Below are 19,499 nucleotides of genomic sequence, written 5' to 3'. Positions count from 1 at the left end.
TGTGAGTCTCTAGTAAGTTATGAATGAAATACAACCTGATTCTGGGAGTTAAAGACTCATGCCCATAATCCTAGCTACACAGGATACTGATAACCTGAGGATCACAGTTCAAAGCTAGCCTGGACAGAAAAGTCCTTGAGACTCTTATCTACAATAAACTTCTCAGAAAAAGCCAGAAGTGAAGCAGTAGCTCAAGTGGTAGAGCACTAGTCTTGAGCACAAAGAGGCTTAGGGACAGTGTACAGGCCCTGAGTTCAAGCCCCAGGATCAGGGGGAAAAAAAACTGAAAGGAAGAAGATCACTATGAAGCTGTGTCTATGTGAATTGTGCTGAGAGCTCCCATTAGCCATTCAGTGCAGCTATTGCAAAGCTATCAAATCAAGAAGACACTAGGTATTAACAAATCTCAGTCCAGAGTCATGCAGGATACTGACTGACCTGGGAGATGGGACTGGATTTGTTAAAGACAAAAGGCAAGACAAAACCTAGAATTGTGTGTCATTTTTACCTGCGTGGAAAAAAACAACTTCCAAAGTTGCCATTGTAGAAAATAATGTTCCCATTTTCTCAGACTGGCTTTCATCTTTTCCTGTATGAGATTTTCTGTAAGTGGGTAATTCAGATAAGTTAAAAAAAATGAAAGAAAGAAAAGAAAAGAGCAGAAAAATAAACACTGCTACTGTTTTCAAATTATAACAACTACCATAGCTGTTAGTAATCCCTGATCAGTCCAGCCATGCTTCGGTAATATTGTTCTATACACTTCCTTTTCACTCAAATCTTAAATGTATGGGACAGGCTGCTTTATCTATAGTGATAGATATATATTTTCTTTCAAAACTTCATTTAGTAGAGTAGCAATTTGCTATGAATTTGAGTTTCAGTTCACCCAGAAAACACACAAAAATAAAAGAGATATTTCAAAAACAAAATAAAACAGTTGTGACTGTATTGTTAAAAAATATTGAGTCCAGCTGAAGTCCTTCCTTCTGTCTTCCTTTTCCATGTGCTGAGGACAAGATGAGGCTGTTGAGTCTGTGAACTGGAAAATTCTTCCTAAAGGGCAGAATGCAACATTATGGATCACAGTCAACCAAAGAGGGGAAAATAAAGTAGAAAATTGCCTTCCAAGCTGATAAAAACCTATCTGCCTCTCATGACAAGGTGGTACCATTCTTCACAGCCTCCCATCCTAGAGACGTTTAGAGGGTCATAATTTCCCATTCCTTTTTTCTTTTATTCATCGTTCCTTTTCTTGCTGGGGGTGGCAGGTTGCTGGGGACTGAGAGAAGATGGTCTGAACTAATTTATCTTATGACCTTTCAGCGCCTTCACAGTAAGGTGATTTAATAGCACTTAATCTGTCAAAAAATCTGAAGCGTTGTAATAACTGTATATTAAGCCAGTTTTTATGGAGCATTAGCTAAAGTCCTTCTAGTTGACAATAAAAAAGGAAAGAGAGAAAGAGAGAGAGTAAGGAAGAAATGAAGAAAAGTAAGAAGGAAGGAAAGAAGGAAGGAAGGAAGGATTGATGGAAGGAAGGAAGGAAGGAAGGAAGGAAGGAAGGAAGGAAGGAAGGAAGAAAGAAAGAAAGAGAAGGATATTCTTCATTTTTATCATTGCTGACTAAAAGTGCATCTGTTGTTGAGACCTGTTAGAAAGTGTGAACAACACCAAGTCACCCAGACTTGAAACTGTTTTGATCATAGGTTACAAAATAATCTGGATACAAAGGAAAATAAACCACAATTACTTTGTCTCTCTGTGTGGGGATATGTGGGGGGAGAGGAATGTGATTCCATCACCCACAACTAATTATTTGAAACCCACTCTCTATCCAGGAAATTCAATTCAATTCTGGGACTATCAACCCAGAGTTAGCATCTGATTCAAGTTAAATGACTAAGTCCTTTGAAGCAGAGTCTTTTACCTTCAAATACTAGCTATGAGTAAGATGTCAGAAGACCCAACACCAGTCATAAATTAGGGGGACCTCAGAAACCCCTTTGTGCTTTTATTCACTACCTAGCACTCAAAAAAAGCTTTACTCATGATAAATGTGTTATTATAAAGTATACAACTCAGAATCAACCAATTGGAAAACATGTATAGGGGAATGTATGGGAAAGGGCACAGGGTTTCTATACCATCTCCAGGCATGCCATATTCTCGAATAACTCAATATGTTCACCGACAAAAAATGGTGATGACTATAAAGAAGCACAATAAACAACAAGGATAGCAGCAGTAATGCCTTACTTCCTAAGTCTAAGAGCTAGAAGAAGGAGCTAGAATAGGAGACAACCATAGAGATGGCCTCCTCTGAAGGAGTTGTTCCTTCTGCTAGAAGAATGAATTCATCTATCAAATTGGGAACTGAATGAATAAATATTCAAAATCAATTCTCTAACCTCTTGCTAAAGTTCCTCATCAGCTGATCCACTCTACAAGCTATAGGTAAATAGCATACATGTTAATCCTAGGAAAGAAAAGAAGTAAGAAGTAGCCCTGGAAATGCAATAACACAAGAAAGGACATTAATGGATAACAACTGAGTTACGTATATGCCTTGAATCTAGATAGATTCTTCTGTGGGGAATATGAATTAGTGTCAACTTCTGTCTGCCTAAAAGAGAGAAAAGGAGCTTACCAAGTAAGTATAAGCCTTGTATCACTATTGTGTCAGTCAACTTCTTAGTGTACCAAATAGCTAATGTAAATCAAGTTAAAAAGAAGAAAGGTTGATTTAGGCTCACAGTTTTGGAAGACGGGCCATGAATGATTGGACCCACTATTTTGAGCCCATGACAGTAAAGCACCTCATGTCAGTAGTATATAGGACTCAGGTTCATCACGTCATGCCTAGGAATAGAAACAGAGTAGACTTAGAGAGCCTGGGGTTCAAATATCCCCTTCATGGACATCCCTAGTGATGGGAAGGTCTTCAATTAGGCCTTACCTCTTGGAGTTTCCACCATCTCTCACAAGTGCCAAGATGGAATTGAATCCTTCTTCTCGAAATCTTAACTCTAGCAACTAACCTTCTGTCTACTGACTGACAGTTAGCAAGATGAATAAAGAACTGAAAACTTTGAGAGGATTCAAAGTATCAACTCCAGTGCATGGATAAGAGCATTCCTTTTATCTTTGGTCTTCTGATAGTGTTCTCTGAGGTTGTCTGAAGTTGCCTCCTGTCTTACTATACCTTGGCATACTGCTTCTTCTTCAATATTCTTTTCGAGTCTTTTTGTCCTTCTTCTCCCCATCTTGTACCTGAAAGTTTCTTTTATCATTTCACGTATCAACTAAATATTCATGGGAGAAAAGCATCTGTTTATCTCAAATCTGGACTTTTCGGTTCCATTCAAAACACAGTTATCAAACTCTCCATATCACAACACTTACCAATAGCCTCACTTCCATCCCTTAGTATCTTTGTAAATAAATCCCTCTATTTACATTCCTGAACTGCTGCTTCTGTCCCTGTGTTCTTCAAACAAAACCAGGGCTCTAACATCTCTTCTTTGCACTTTGCTACAGATGCTGTAAACTCTTCCTTGCCTTGGAGTAAGCAGTCACATCATTCTTGCCTGAAAAGCTTTATCATAGGTGGCCTCTCCTCTAATTCTTCCTCATCCACAGGCATGCTGACTCTTTTCCTTGGTTTGGTAGTGGTTCAATTAAAAAGGAAAAAAAAAACTATTCTGATGGCCCATGTAAAATAATTCCCATTCTAGTCACCAACAAATTGGCATGTTTTCACTCCTGCTGAGATGTGTAACTACATAAATTTTTATCATTTGCTTTTAAACTTCTATACTAGAATTAAGATTCCTGAAAATCACCAATGCTAACTGCCTAAAAAAGTGTCAATTCCATATTAATCACTGTAAATATTCACCTATAAATTGAGCAGAAGAACCTGGAGGCTAGAAAGACATTATGAATTTTTTTTAAAATTCTGAAATAAATGGATAAATGAATAAATGAATTCATGAATAAAAGAATAACCCTTCTTCCTCTGACTAATGGCTCTTTAATTCCATTAATTAAGCATCTATCTTACAATAATATAATACACTGCTCGTTCACACATAAGATTTTTTCCATACTATGAAGGATTTTGAAGGCTGGAAAATACATTTCATGTAACTTTTCTCCTTATATATTCTATATTCTACTATTTTATTTGCAACCAATGAGTTGCTAAATGAATATTCCTTGTTAGCATAAATGAAAGAATGAAATGGAAAGGCAGAAAAGAAAAATGCATCTTTTTAAAAAAATCTCATCATCTAACATAAACCTTTAGACAAGAGCAACTTGAGCGCATGGAAACAATCTTCTCTGTTCTTAATATCCTTTCTCTATGTTCCTTATTTCTCTATAGCTTTAGCCATTGTGCAAAATTCAAAGAAACAAAGAGGCACAGTTCAAACCCTCAGAGAAGCTTGGTTAAATAGTGAGAAACAAAGGTAAGCAGTGGATATGATTTAAGACAGGTACTTCAGACTCCATAAATTTCCTCAGTCAGCATTAGAGCTGCTTAATATTTTATATAGCATTGCTTGCCTAGGTGTGACATCCAAAAAACCCCATAAATGTATAAGCTTTCTCTTTTGATTTGTTTTTGCTCCTGGCATTTAGGGATGGTTTTGTCCACATAGCCTGCTTTTTTTTCCTTCCATTTTTATTAATGTCAATGATAAATATTTGCAGTTTACTTGATTATAGATAAAGAGATAGATTCTTACTCATTATCCTCCATTCTTTCTTTAAAAAATATTTGAAGATTATAACACAGAGATTTAGAGATTACAATATATTCTTTTATGGCAACAAAAGAATTCACACAAACAAAGGAAACCTGACAAGCCTTTCATTCATTCACACATTGCCCAACCTATACGTTCCATACTCATTATATTTAAACAGAAATCTGACATCACCTTTACAATAATAAATGAATAAAAAACAAACAAACAAACAAACAAACAAATTTGTACATCGTGAGATGTATGAAGCCCTTACTTGGAATGCTAAAGAATATCCTAGGAATCTAAAAGGGGAATCATTTCTTGGGGAAGCTTCACATGTTAGACCTGGGAACTAAGAGTGTGTGTGTGTGTGTGTGTGTGTGTGTGTGTGTGTATGTGTGTGTGTGTGTGTGTGTGTGTGTGTGTGTGTGTGTGTGTAAACACTGAGACCTATGCCTCTTCTATCCTGGAGAAGTTTGAAGACGATAAATAGAGACAGAGAAGATAACACAGAGTCATCCCATTATCCATCTGTTTTTGGAGCATTCAAAGAATTTCTCAGCAATTCACAGGGTTGATGCTATGGGGAATTGTATCAGTCACCTTTCCATTACTACAACAAAATATTACGTCATAGAAAGATTTGTTTCACAATTCTGGGAGATCTCAACCAAGATTTGAGGAGTTTATTGCTTAAGGATGAGAGAATAAAGAATTGAAATGTTGGGGAGTTTATGGTACAGCAAACTGCTTCTCTCATAGAGAGGTGGTGAGCATGAGAGACAGAGAAAGAGACAGCGAGTGAGACTAGGTCCCCCTATCCTTTTCAAGAGAGCACTAAAAATGACCTAAGAATCATTAGTTTTCACCTCTTACCACTTCAGAGTTCTCAATAGCACCACCCTAAAATTCAGGCCTTTGATATATGACAATTACAAGAATCAACCTTCTGTGTATAGCAAGGACAGACTAGCGGATATGGAACTAGTTGAGAGATATTAAACAGGCAAAACTAAGATCCAATGAAAGGTACTAACAGCACAGGCCAGGGTTAAAGGAAGAATAAGACAATATTCTGTGATAGGGCCATTTAGTGATAAGATGATAAGGAGTGAAAGTAGATCCTACCCTATAAACACTTCATTTATCATTGGTGTGTAAATCTCCTGACTCCTGTAGACCAACATCCTATTACTGATCCAGAAAAAAATAAAAACAAAAACAAAAACTGTAGAAAGACTGCTGTGGTCTCCATACCTCTGAATACGTGGACAAGAAATTTTCCCTCTCCCAATATCTTTATTCCGTTCACAATACAAAAGAAGACTGAGGGGCTGGGAAGGTGGCTCAGTGGTAGAGTGCTTGCCTTGCATGCCTGAGGCCCTGGATTCGATTCCTCAACACCATATAAGCAGAAAAAGCCAGAAGTGGCGCTTTGGTTCAAGTGATAGGGCCCTAGCCTTGAGCAGAAGAGCTGAGGGACAGTGCGCAGGCCCAGAGTTCAGGCCCCATGACCGACAAAAAACAAGAAGGCTGATGTAGATTTGGTCATGAACTGAAACTAGAAGCAATGCTTTCAATATTACAGAAAATCCCTTAGAGCCACAATCCAAATGCACACTATGGGAAGGTGGTGAAGGAGGAATTCACTAGGATTTTAAATGTGACAAGTTATCATAAAGTTTTGAAAAGTAATACTCAATGAAAAGGAAATAAAAAGCAAGGATGAATGGTGAACAAATTGCAGCAGTGGTAGTCATTAGACACTATGTCAAACATGAACTATACAACTTCTGGGTGGGAATGGGAGAGAAAAACTTGGAGAAAGCAAGGGAAGGAGTGACATTGTTCAAAAATAAATGTATTCTCTACCTGACTTATAAAACTATAGCCCCTCCATACATCTTATACCTTTATAATAATAATAAATTAAAATTTAAGCATAACTCAGGAAATAGAGAGGAGAAAAGAATTGTTAAAAATGTACGGGAGTTGGGGGAACTCTTGTATTTGAAAATCCATCAAACTTAGTTTCCATCATTTGATTAGTCTATAGCTACATAGTAGCACAAAATGATAAAAGAACATACATGAGGCTGGGAAGGTGGCCCAATGGTAGAGTGCTTGTTTTGCATGTGTGAGGCCCTGGGTTTGATTCTTCAGCACCACATAAGCAGAAAAAGCCGGAAGTGGCTCTGTGGCTCAAGTGGTAGAGGGCTAGCCTTGAGCTGAAGAGCTGAGGGACAGCACCCAGGCCCAGAGATCAGGCCCCACAACTGGCAGAAAGAAGAAGAAGAGGAGGAGGAGGAGGAGGAGGAGGAGGAGGAGGAGGAGGAGGAGGAGGAGGAGGAGGAGGAGGAGGAGGAGGAGGAGGAGGAGGAGGAGGAGGAGGAAGAGGAGGAGGAGGAGGAGGAAGAGGGTATTTCTAGGAAAATATCTAGAAAACTAGTGAGAGGACAAGCCTGGACTCTAGATAACTGATCTTATGGGTATTACCTTCACAATAAAGAAAAGATAATGTTATTAATACAGTCTTTGATAAGATAATGGAAAGATAAACATGAACTTTCCATTAAACCATTTTCTTGCTCTAGCTTTAAATTATTTAATTCCAAAACTTGAATCCTGGTATGTCATTAGCAAGGGTTCTGTTTTATAAATGTTTAAGCACCTGCACAATCCTACATACATTTTTTAGAAAGAAATCAGTACAACATATGAATGAGTTTGAAATGGTGAGAACTCCCCAGTAACCTTTCAGCTACAACACAGAGAGACCACTAGTAGCAGTGGGTTTTGGTGGGAGTTAACAAGAATGTTTTCTTTGTTCTACCCCTCTAAATCCACAAATATCTGATGAAATAGCTTTTCTAGAGTGGTTGAGAACTATCAAATCTCAGCCTTCATTAAATGTGTGCATGAATGACATGAATCTTTAGGGAGCCCAGGGTCCCTTTGATCTTTTTACTGGCTCATAAAACAGTATCCTTATATGGACAGAAGAAGCAATCTCTGAGTCCAAGGAAAGAACAGCAGAAGAGTCTTTGAAAGGGGGAAAAGGGTGTAGCTAAGTCTCAGATTGCCTCAGATACCAAGACTACATTTCACTGTACTCATTTTGGAAAGAAATACATTGAGCACTGGGAATTTTATAAATTGGACTCATCTTCTTCTGACTCTTCTCGACTGCAGTCTACAGATTGTGGATATAAAGACTAGTGTTAAATATAGCTACCCAAGTAAATCAAACTGGGTTGAATGAAGCTTAAGTACCCTCTAAAATATCCTCCACAGTTAAGGTCAGAAACATGTTTACTGTCACCACATAAGATTGGCTAGAAGAAGCACACAGCCCTGGTCTATTTGGAAATGTTATCGAATAAGAAATAGTTCCTGCATCTGTAGGTAACTAATTTCTTGCTATTCTAACTTTTAAAATCTGAGGTGGTTATTTATTTTTCCTTTTGGATGGAGAGGGGTGAATTTAACAATGTGTGTTTAGTTTTGGTTTAGGGTTCAGAGATGAGCTGCCAGTTATCTGTGACAGAAGCCCATAAGGAAGGGTCAAAAACTCTTACTCTAACTTCTGGGTCACTCCATTGCTTATATGGAAATGTAAAGCTGACAAGCCATTCTGCTCCCATAGGCCAAGGAGCAACACTGAGATAGTGAATTTAGAATGCCTTGTGGTGTTTTTTTTTTTTTTGGTTTTTGCTTTTTTTGGAATAGTTTATGAAGCCAGGGCATAAATATTATTGCTATTATTATTCTGGTAGCCACTGAATTAAATTGCTGGTGGCGTGTTTTCACAGTAAACTCTTAGAGATTCTGGTTTGGATCTGACAGGTGAAAGGCCACACTTTTCATTAGATAACCCCCGAGCAAGGTTTGGAAGTGTAGGTTTTTAATAAGATGCGCCTTTCTTGTCTAAGTTTTCAGTGTGTTGACATAGTTGCTTGTATTGCAATTTTGGCATAGATGCTTCTGGCAGAACACCAGCCAGTGAATTTCCCTCTACTAATTTTTAAGAGGAATCATGAGAGACAATGTAGCATCCCAACAGCAGATTTCTTTGGTCAAGGCAGAGTGAGGGGTCTTACCTTGAAGCAAACTCTAGTCAGACAAGATAAAACTTGGAATGTTCCTAACATTTCGAAAAACACTATCAGTTACTTACTTTGATTTTCATCCACTGATATAACCATATATTTTTAAAACCCTTTAAGATATTAATGATCTCCACATTACTGCCACATGCCAAGGCTACCACAAAGGTGGAGGTAGAAATGGAGAATTTTTCTCTATGTGATACATACCTGATATTAAAAAAGAAGAATGATTGCAATGAATAGTGAATAACATTCCTATCATAACTGGGAAATGGAAAAAAATTCTTTGAACCAATCTATTTCAATTGTATACATTTGAAATAAATATACAGAGAAATATACAAGATGCGTTGATAATCAAGGATCTATGAAACCATCTCCCAGGTCAAGAAAATCTCCTCTCTTTCTAATCAATACCATTACTTCTAATAACCACTATCTCAGTTTTGTACAAGTTTGCCAAGTTGTATTTCCTTGTAGCTTTTTTTTTCTTTAGGCAACATGTCTGCAGACAGAAGGTGGTTTTATTTTTAATGTTCAGGTTGTTGCAACTGGGATTGTCCTGCTTGTACTCTTTTTTGTTGGACTAGTAGTCAATATTTAGTTTTGAATGGGGATAAATCAAGTTCTTGTTGATCATCCATGTGATGGTCATTAGTTCCTCAACCTCTAGCCTCTCCAAGGGCCAACCAATTTTTGATGGTCCTAAGTCCCACTTACACAGGTGTCCCCTAAAAACCAGTGTCAACATAAACTACATGCTGTGACCCAAAGCCTCATGGATAAAAGACATGTTTATCAAACAGCAAGGAGTAAATGGAGCTAAAGACTTTTGGGGGAAATGGTAACATTTTAAAAGGAATAATTTGGATAATGTGACCCCACAGGATCCCAGAATGCCATTTCAATAGAACAGGAAGATAGCTGGTTTCATTTTAGAGGCTGTGACCATGAGGGAGTCTCCTTATAGTGGGTGAGGGTTGAAGGTAGGGAGGCAAACGTAGAGTAGTACTAGGCGCCTTATTGCTAGGCACCTTGTGCTGTCGCAGAGGCAAGCTGATCTTTCCAGCCTGTTCAGGTCTTGAGTTTGGAATGCTTAATACTGGGGAGAAACCTATCAAGACAAAATCAATATATGATCTTGCAATGTATATATGTGTGTAGACAGAACTGAGGAATATAAAGGCATTAGAGAGTACATTAAAGAGACATACATAGCTACCACCAAGCCAATAAGAGCTCACAGAATTCATCCTCAGTCTATGAACAAGAGTGAAGAGGGGTAGAGTCCCAGCAGAATTTTCAGGACCATGTACATAAGTCATTGCTTCCTGCTGGAAGTTGTAGACTGTCGGGATACACATTATGAAGTAAATATTGTGCACAATGGGGAGGGAATTAGCTGTGCAATTCCCATTAATGCTAATGAGAGTTTGGTGGTTAATTTCCCATGCCTTGTGCTGAATATTTGCCCCAATTAGTTATGTCAGGCTAGTACCATACTCCAACCAATTCTGCACATTGGGGGAGGGGGTAGCACGGGGAGTGGGTAATTGTCCTCATCATTTCTTTCCATTTCAGATGATGAGGGCAAGGCTTGGAGTTATCCTATTCTTTGCCTCTTCTTTGGGGGAACAGCCTCTGAGAAACTAGTACTTTGCCAAAACTTTTGAAATGCACAACCCCTTGGAAATCATTGTTTTCATTAGTAAGCTACCTGCTGGGGCATTCTCTTATAGAAGACGGGTTTATTTTAGTTTATTTATTTTACTCCAAAGAATAATTTCATCTGTATTCTCATTAGACCTACAGTTGGGTTTAGCCTCCCCATTACTTCTGTGGTGATGTTCCAGATAATAGGACATTAGAGCAGTTGTAGGAGTGATTTTGTGGGCAGTACAATGAGATGGATCAGTCCATAAGAAGCTTTTATTCCTGTGTACAAAGAGTTTCCTATTTTGTTCCAAATAAATGCGTGTATATCTCATTTACTGAGCTTCTCTCATATTTGATATCTATATTATATATACTTTTCTTATTTTCTCAACTATATTGTAAGCTCTCAAAGGCTGGGGCAGTGTTTTTCTTTGTCTTTTCCTACTAATACCTAGCAAAGAATTTGTTACTCCACATTTATTGATGAATGTAAATGTAACAAATATCTAAGATATGCTATGAAGATATACCCACATATAAATAATTAAGCATCCTAGTGTGAAGAGACTCACAGAAGAACCATTATTTATTCTTTGGTAAACACATCTCTGTAGACACAAAAAGATTTAGAAATGTATCTGGGGGGAGTCTTGGGATCTGAGAGGGAAGGAATTCTTCTCACTTGCATCTTTCTGTGGACTAAAGTCTGTGTCATTCTGTCAGAAAGCATATGCAGATAGGAAAATTTTAAATTTAATTTCAGAAAGGGAACTGAAAAGACTTATATATGTGTAAACAGGAAGCACATGGGGTAGGTTACTTAGTGAACACCATTATTTTACTTTTGGTTCAATTGTATTTTAAATGTACAAATGCAAGTTTTTTTTAAGTGTACTAAGTTAGCATGGTGTGTAATTCAAGCCCTCAAGAAGCTGAGGGAAAGAAAAACTGAAAAATCAATGTATTTTCTGTTGCCTCAAGGTGTGTGCCCAGCTCTGTGTTAAGTATTCCATGTACAGTTATCGTATCAAGAAGACAACAAGTCATGGAGAATAAACATTCCATGCAGAGCCCTTATACTCTTCAGATCATCATGGAGCCAAAACTGTGACCACTCATAGTGAATCAAGGCACAACACTGAGAATGTGTGCGTGAAAAAATAAGTTGCATACTTCCAATCATACTGTCACTGAATTTCTTGCCCTTTGTGCCTTAATTTATTAACATCTCCAGTTCTTTACCAGAGATAGAGTACAATATTCTTCCAAATACAAGTCTGTTAAAAATTACTCTCTTTTACATTACAAATAGTGAAAGAAAACTTTTCACTTTTTATGTTTGAATTTAAGGATCATCTATCTCATCTGAGTGAAAACCCTCTATGCAAATTCAGAAAACCCCTTTCTGAAACTTGATTTAGTGTAACCATAGGGAAGGCCTCTAGAAAAGAAGTTTCTCACGTGGCCCAGGTATACCATACGTCAAACAGATCAAATCCCACTGGCAATAATTGTGAGAGAAAATGAAATCTAAAACATGGGGTGTCAAGTAAGGGAGAGACAGTTTTGTCATCATAAATTCTCAGTGCAGATCCCAGAATTCACAGTTATCACAAGAGTGATAGAGAGTCATATTTCTGAAAAATACCATGCACTTTTTAGGTCCTCACTTTCAGAAAACCAATATGCAAACTTCAATGACCATGTCTATTGGCCAAGTACTATATGACCCTGACCCATGTCGGTCATGAGGCCAAAAAGAAGTGGTTGAGTATACACTGCCAGATGGTGAGTATTAGCTAGAAAACCTTAACACATTCAATTCAAACAGAAAAGCACTGCATTAACACAGCAAGAGCAGAGAAAGAAGGTAACCTTATAAACAGGGCAGTCCATCAGTGAACTTGATACTGACCTTTGAAGTGGTTGGAAATCTTTCTGCTGCAAATAATGAAGTCAGTTTGAAAGTAGGAATTTATTGGCTGCTGAGAACTCCAGGAAGATCATTGGTTTTAAGTATACCTGACATACTTAAAACAATGCTCTCCTCAACTTTCTCTTGAACACACACACACACACACACACACACACACACACCAGGCCTGTAGTATTCATTTTTCAGGATGTTGTGTTCTTTTCCAGACAACTCTATTTAGTTGTACAAAGAGCACCCCTTCCAGGTTTGAGGGCACATGGCCTTTTCTGTCTGTGATACCAGAAGAATAGACATCTTTCTTCTTTGGTTTCCACCTCTTTAATCACTTGACAGAATTTTCCATGTGTCTAAATGGATGTGGACTCACCATGAGCCACACGCTAGGGATCTGTTGTCTAACCAATTGCCCTCTTTTTGGGCCAGGAGTCATAGAGGCCAGGAGTGAATGAATTGTATGAGAGTGGCTCTTCATAGTCAATGGGATAGGAAAGAGACAAATCATCTAAAAGAAGTAGCAAGCTGGGTGCTAGTGGCTCACACCTGTAATCCTAGGGGGCTGGGATCTGAGGATCTTGGTTCAAAGCCAGCCCAGGCAGAAAAGCCCGAAAGACCCATCTCCAATTAACAACCAGAAAACAGGAAGTGGCACTGTGACTCAAAATGGTAGAATACTAGCCTTGAGCAAAAAGACCCAGGGACATCGCCAAGGCCCAGAGTTCAAGGCCCATGACAGACAAAAAGTAAGAGAAAGGGAAGGGGTAAAAAATGCTCAACAAAAAATGTATTAATCACCTTACTCATGTAACTGTAATCCCTCTGTACAGCATCTTTACAATAAAATAAAATTTAAAAAGACAGAAAGAAAAAAGGAAGGAAGGAAGGAAGGAAGGAAGGAAGGAAGGAAGGAAGGAAGGAAGGAAGGAAATGAAGACATGGCTGTTATCCATTCAGCTTAACTGAAGAATGAAATAGTCAGAGAGAAGGAGGCAGGGAGACCTAGGGAAGAGTATGAATAATATATGAAGCGAGTTATATAGGGTGTGTGTGTGTGTGTGTGTGTGTGTGTGTGTGTCTGTGTGTCTGTGTGTCTGTGTGTCTGTGTCTGTGTCTGTGTGTTTGGGAAGGTAAGGAGTATGTAGTAACATAGGTAAAACACAAATTGATTACAAAGGAAATTCTAAGTTTGGATACAGTAACATTCCATTTCTTTCCATCTTCCTCTTTCCATCTTTACCTTTTCATGAAGTAAACTAAGTGACTCTTGAGAATGCCAGATGAAACTGAAAAAATTACTTTGTTTTTTATCTGATATAAGATGTGATGCCACTTTATGGATTCAGAAACTAATTAGAAAAATGAGACATGTGTGTACAGCAACCTGTCCAGTGATTGATACTAACAGATTAACACATCATCATGTCCAACATAAATCTGCCCTTTCAATACAGCCTTTGGGCTTGAAGCTGACAGGACAGTATGAAGAAGTCAGGCCCAATAAGATTACTGTAAGTGTCTTGTAGGACCAAAAACACTTGGATGGCCTTCCTCACTCCATGAAGGTTGAACTGTCGTTCAAAAGGAATTCTAGCAGTATAAATTATGTAGAACAACCACTTCAGGATGTAAAACTGAACTGAAGTCTGAATTTAACTACCCAGCAAATCACTGAAAAGGGACTATAGCATTATCTTTAATAGATGATATAAATACTTAGGGCATAAAACTGCCTATTCTACTTATTTCCCTTATAACCATCACCTCCCACAAGCAGACCTGGTTAGGAAAGATAAACAGTCCTGCTAGCTTCTACTTCCTGGACACACGTATTTTTTCCTAAGCTATCTGCCTTTCTTCACCTCACCAATAGTTGATTGTCTGAACTCTATCTGAGATTCAGTCCTAAGAGATAAAAAGCAGCAGACAAGAGCTGCTATTTTGTACAGGATACTTAAAGCACTAAGACTCATAAAGCCCTGTGGTAACCACCATACAAAATCTGTCAAAAGGTATTCTAATTCTAAATTGGCCTGTAAACTCATATCCCTACTGCCCAATCCAATTCCCACCTCTTTTAATGTTTCCAGAGCACATTAATCTCTCAAATTTTTTCTTCTTATTATCATGGGATGCTGTGTACATCTTTTCTCCCCAAGGCAAATACATAAAGGTTACCCAGAACCACATTCCTTCTATTTTTATTCCTCAAGATGTCTTAGGAAGTGATATGTCCAGGTAGGGGGAGCAAAATAAGGAATATTTTGAAGCTATCAAAACTGAGGCTTATATTGAACTCTGCCACTTTGTTCTAAACCACCATTGCTTCTTTTGTACAATAGAGCTAATTCCACCTACCTCCTCACTGTAAGAAGCATAATGTTCTTATTCTTCCTTTTTTCTCTTCCATTTTTCATGACCATTTATGTAGCCTCTGGATGCTAATGATTATTACTGACAGATCTGACAGTTCTTCTAAAACCTAGAGTCACACTCTGTATCCTTTCTTTCTCTAAATTCTCGCAACATTTCCAAGTCTAGCTTCTATGCTGAGTCTTTGATGCACTAATCATTTTAACATTCGTTATCTTTTGCTGTCTCTGAATGCTTTTCCTTCCCCGTGAAGCTCCTCCATAGCAAAAGGTATACTTTCAGCAGATTTTGTTTGTTTGTTTATTGCTTCCTGACAACAACCAGAGTGTTGCTGGTCTTTAGTAGAAACAAAATAAATAGATACAAATCAACACAGACAAAACTAATGCCACAATCAATAATTCACCAAGTAGAAAATAATCAATGACAACAGTGAAGATAACAAATGTGTGGTATGAGTTCTTTCCTGTAGGATGCTGTACACAGATTATCAAATTGAAGGAAAGCATAAATGTATAAAAGCAAACATAACTTCAAGATAGGCCTAGGAAGGGGAGATAGCTAATTTGTTGTGGATTTCTCAAGATAAAGACTTTTTTTTTAGAGAAAATGAGATTTCTAAATAAATTCAAATGGTTCTTGTTGCAAACTTACAATTAGAAACAGCTTGCAGAGTTTTCGAAAATGTTATTTTCCTGCGATGTATGGTCTATCAATCAGCTGGAAATGTGTAAAATATGACTAATTCCTCAGAGACCACTTGCCCAGCTTAATCATGATGCTTCTTGGCTTCCTGTGATCCCACCCCATCTGTGACCACACAGATAAGCACAAATATTTCTTCCTTCTTTGTGGCTCCCTGCGTATGATTTTTGTTTCTAACTGAATCCCCACTTCCTTTCTGACAGATAGTTTTTTTTCAGTCTTCAAAAACCCTAACGTGTTTCTTTTTTTTCATGAGAATACAGACAGCCTGCAACACATTATTTTTTCATTAGACTTACTAAATTTCATCTATTCCAAATATCACCACAAAATCCAGCTACAGCTGAAAAGCCCACAATCTTTCAGGAAAGAAACATGTGATAGAATACCATGAAGACAAAACAAACAAACAGCAACAAAAAAAAAACCCAGCGATTCCCTTTTCTAAAGTGTAAGTGTGTTGCATAGTGGAGCATGACAATTTGAAACTCTGAAATACAAAGCAAGACTGCCCACTCCGGAAGGCAGCACATCCTCAACGGGGGCATCTGGTTACTAACAGAGGACTAATTCATGCCCTTGGATGCCCAAATACACCTTCGATTACACTAACTTAAAGGAAACCCCCCAAGGGGGAACCTGACCCTAACGATTTATCTTTCAATATAACCATATTAGATCCTCTCAAATCCTTTAATTTGCAAAAAGTCCTGAAGTCGGTGAACCAAATAAATACCAGCTCTCTCCTCATGCTGTGTAACTTGGATGATATTTATGGACAGGGAGAAGCTCTGTGTTCAGCAATTTCCTAATCAACGAAGAACAAATGGAGAAAGCAAATCCATGAAATAGGAAAGGGCAAGACCACCGAGCTATGACTTAAAAGGCAGCGGAGAAATGTTAGCACCATTATGCTGCTGAGTCTCCTGCCCCAGTCAAAATGCATTCATCAGAGGTGTTACAAAAGCTGAAACTTGGGGAAAATGGCCTGTGGATGTCAAAACTAGAGCATTCAGCCTCAGCCTATGAAAGACACTGTGGGTGTGAGTGGGTCTGCCTCCAGCCTCAAATATCAACCGTGTGTCTCAATGGGTTCAATTTTGTTGTTGTTCAATCTGATTCAAACCATCACTAGTTATCTGAGAATCCAGCAAATCTTTCTTCAAAAGACTTACTATGTGCATGTCAACAACAGAGAGACATTGTAGAACCCATAAAACAAAAGCCACTCTAACCTTCACCCTAACAGATATTTCAGAGGCTGACATTGGTTTCAGTTTTTTGTTGTGCCACTGGATGATAGTTCTTCATATGGAGGTCTATCTTCTTTTCCCTCCCCCCTTTAAAAGGTCTGCACTTAAAATGCTCCAGATAGCTCCATCATATAGTCTCATTGTCTTCTGGCAGCTTTTCTTTCAACAAACAAACAAAAAACACCTTATTTTACACCATGGAATCTTCACTGTCAGGAAAATCTTTCCTAAAATATAACTTAAAACTGCCTCCAAGCTGAACCTCAAAGGGTTTCTTCTCATCTCTTTATTCATAGAGCAGAGAATAAGCTGTTTCCTTTTTTTTAATGGCTATGTAATCATAGAGTCAGAAGAAAAAAGTGCTCCTGTATTCAAAGAGTATAATTGTGGAATTTCTGCACACAGTAAACAGAAGAAGGCCTCAGAATGAGAGAACATGGGCACTCAGAAGAGTGCGCACAATGGCTCTCTCTGTGATCCATTTGCACTTGTCCTGCAGGTGAGGACTGTGCTCTGAAGCGGGTGGGTCGTCACAATGACCCTTGGTCTCACACTAGCAGCAAACTGCTGGGTGGAGAAAGTTTAACCCCTCAGAGCTTTAGTTTCCCTTCTGTTTCCATTTTACACAGGGCACAAAAGACAATTCACCAGTCCATTAAGACAGTGATGAAGTTTAGCATAAGAAGCAAAACAGCCAAGCTGTCAATATCAAACTGACAATATTTAGGAATTTATTTGAGCTGTATCTAAATTCATTTAAAGTTTGTTTAGATTAGTTTGAAAACTACTCATCTGTATGTCTTTTTCTCCTGTGGACCTTTAAATTCCATCTCTGTCCTACACCTCCTTAAACGTATCTTCTTTACATTGCAGATTGGATATGTTAATGAATTATGATATTGAGCTGACATATTTCAGAGGTAACATGCTTCCTAGAATCTCCACAGAAAGGTAGATCTTATTTCCCACTGTCATCATAATTAAAAATAGAATTGGACTCATTAATTCAAACTTGCATAGATAGGACTTGGTCAATCTTTTGTATCTGTTCATTTTGGCAGAAGGTGAGGGGATGGGAAGGTAAAAGAATCTATACCAAATTTAGCTTGAAGAAATAGTCAGCCATAATGGGATTGCATGAAACTGCAGAGCTTCTGCATGGCAACGGACATAGCTAGCAACATCAATAGAAAGCCCACAGACTGGGAGAAGACATTCACTAACCATACAATAGACAAGGGTCTCATATCTAAAATATACATGGAACTCAAAAAATTAAATCCTCCAATAACAAATCCTCAAAGAAACAACTCCCTGATAAATAAGTGGGCTAAAGACTTAAAAAGAAATTTCTCTGAAGAGGAAATAAGAATGGCCAACAACTTCTCTAGCCATAAAAGAAATGCAAATCAAAACAACATTGAGATTCCACCTCACCCCAGTTAGAATGACTATAATCAAGAAATCTAATAACAGCAGATGCTGGAGGTGATGTGGACAGAAGGGAACTCTACTGCATTGTTGGAGGGAGTGTAAACTTCTTCAACCACTTTGGAAAGCAGTATGGAGGTTCCTCAAAAGACTCCACATAGAGCTCCCCTATGACCCAGCAATCCCACTTTTGGGCATTTACCCAAATGATCACAAACAAGACCATAGTAAAGCTACCAGCACAATTATGTTAATTACAGCATTATTTACCATAGCTAAGATATGGAACCAACCCAGATGTCCCTCAGTAGATGAGTGGATCAAGAAAATGTGATATATATATATATATATATATATATATATGTATAATATGTATATATATTTGCATGATGGAATTCTATGCCTCCATCAGAAAGAATAACATCGCCCAACCTATTAGGAAATGTTTAGACTTGGAAAATATTATTTTAAGTGAAGTAAGCCAGGCCAAAAGAAACATAGGTCCTATGGTTTCCCTTATTTGCAATAACAAGTATATGTCTGGGACAAGTAGGAAAGGTCAAAAGCTATGTACATATGACCAGATAAGATAAAGTTAAGTGAAGTGAACCCCAAGATAGGGACACAATTGTTTCTTTTTTCTTTCTTGCTATTGTTTCTAATGTATTTATAAGGTACCATGTGATTTTTTTGTTGCTTTGTATGTTACTCCCCCATGGTATAACCCCTGTTTTCACTGTATTTGAAGTTGGTTTAATTTTACAGGTTGACCCATTGCAACAATGAGATGTATAAGACACTATGTTGAAAACGACCTTTATAATTAAGCAGGGTGAGGTGGGGGGAGTGTAGTGATGGAGGTGAAAGGGAAGGGATGGGAGGGGAAAAACGAGGAGGCAACAATGCTTGATAAGAAATGTGCTCATTACCTTGCTCATGTAACTGTAACCCCTCTGTGTGGTATTTTCACAATAAAAAATTATTTTAAAAAGAAATGTTCAATCATTTTCTGGAACTACTAAACCAGGACAGCACAAAGAATAGCACACACACTTTCAATGGACTTAGATCCAAGTGCTATGCAATTAAAACACAAAACTTCTAGAAACAAGGAACAGTACTCAACCAATCCAAATTTTTCTGGTATTTTTCACAGAGGAACTGAAGAATGACTCTATATCCACAGCTAAAATTGTCACTCACTAGAATACAAATATTAGTCTGAAAATGTGTGTGTTTTATATACACACACATATATCTTTACTATAACATATACATATAGTTA

Source organism: Dipodomys ordii, unplaced genomic scaffold (genome assembly GCF_000151885.1).
Source record: "Dipodomys ordii isolate 6190 unplaced genomic scaffold, Dord_2.0 Scaffold25, whole genome shotgun sequence".
In the NCBI taxonomy this organism is placed as follows: domain Eukaryota; kingdom Metazoa; phylum Chordata; class Mammalia; order Rodentia; family Heteromyidae; genus Dipodomys; species Dipodomys ordii.
The sequence above is the reverse complement of the archived record's forward strand: the minus strand, read 5'-3'. Positions refer to the sequence as shown.